We start from the raw sequence: 1,170 nt of genomic DNA on the forward strand, positions 1-1,170 counted from the left end.
AGCTAGAGGTGCGCCAATCCAAAGCCAGGAGCCAGGAGCCTCTTCCAGGTCTCCCACTTGGGTGCAGGGGCCCAAGGACTTGGTCCATTTTCTACTGCTTTCCCAGGCTATAGCAGAGAGCTGGATAGGAAGTGGAGCAGCTGAGTCCTGAAGCAGCGTCCATGTGGTATGCTGTCACTGAAGGCAGGCCTTACCTGCTATGCCAAGTGCTGCCCCCCCCCCTTAATTCTAAAACCTTATTAGTCTTTTTTAGCAGCAGGGACCTGGGTCTGTGTTATTTTGTGGGGTGGACTGGGGAGCTGGGACTCAAGCACTCAGAGGCCACAGGAGTCGTGCTGGGCAGTGAGAAGGAGCTTCTCCCCCAGCTGCTTCCGGGTCCTGCCTTTGACTTCTTGGAGCTCTTTGTGCTGACCCTCTTCTCAGGTGGCCGCAGCTCCCTCTTGTGCTATGCAGCATAATCCTCATGCCAGCTGGCCTGATTGGAAATCCAGAATACAGCCACGGGGAACGTGAGGCACAGGGTCATCCAAAACACCTCCAGCTTTGCCCCCATCTCCATTTCTCTAGCTCTTTCCTAGTAAGTAATTACCATCCTCCATTTTTCTCTATCCCAGAGCTCTGGGTTTTTTTCCCTTCAGAGTTTTTCAAATTCACTTTCAGAATTGAACTTGATTTCTATTTCAAGCTCTCATTCTACTGCTGGTAGAAATAATACTACTTTTCTTGCAGTTGGTCTATATATGAACCAGCTCAGTCTGACATAACAGGTGGCTTAAATAACAGAAATTTATTTTCTCACAGGTCTGAGGGCCAAAGTCTGAGCTCAGAATGGCAGCATGGTCAGATTCTGGTGCGGGCTCTCTTTCTGGTTCACAGCTGGCTGCTTTCTCCTGGGTCCTCACAGGCTGAAGCAGCGGGACAAGCTCTCTGGTATCTCTTCTTCTGAGGACATCTTTTTTTTTGACAGGCAGAGTTAGACAGAGAGAAAGAGACAGAGAGAAAGGTCTTCCTTTTCCGTTGGTTCACCCCCTAAATGGCCGCTACAGCCGGTGTGCTGTGGCCGGTTCGCTGCGCTGATCCGAAGCCAGGAGCCAGGAGCCAGGTGCTTCCTCCTGGTCTCCCATGCGGGTGCAGGGCCCAAGCACTTGGGCCATCCTCCACTGCACTCCC

At 51.9% G+C, this 1,170-nt stretch overlaps 1 pseudogene; it reads right to left on the reverse strand.

Annotated features, from left to right (window-relative positions):
* Positions 1 to 314: 314 nt before the first annotated feature.
* Positions 315 to 553, reverse strand: LOC149125739 (protein PET100 homolog, mitochondrial pseudogene; annotated as a pseudogene).
* Positions 554 to 1,170: the final 617 nt, after the last annotated feature.

Source organism: Oryctolagus cuniculus, chromosome 7 (assembly GCF_051225735.1).
Source record: "Oryctolagus cuniculus isolate XC-2025 breed Fujian yellow rabbit chromosome 7, ASM5122573v1, whole genome shotgun sequence".
Lineage (NCBI taxonomy): Eukaryota > Metazoa > Chordata > Mammalia > Lagomorpha > Leporidae > Oryctolagus > Oryctolagus cuniculus.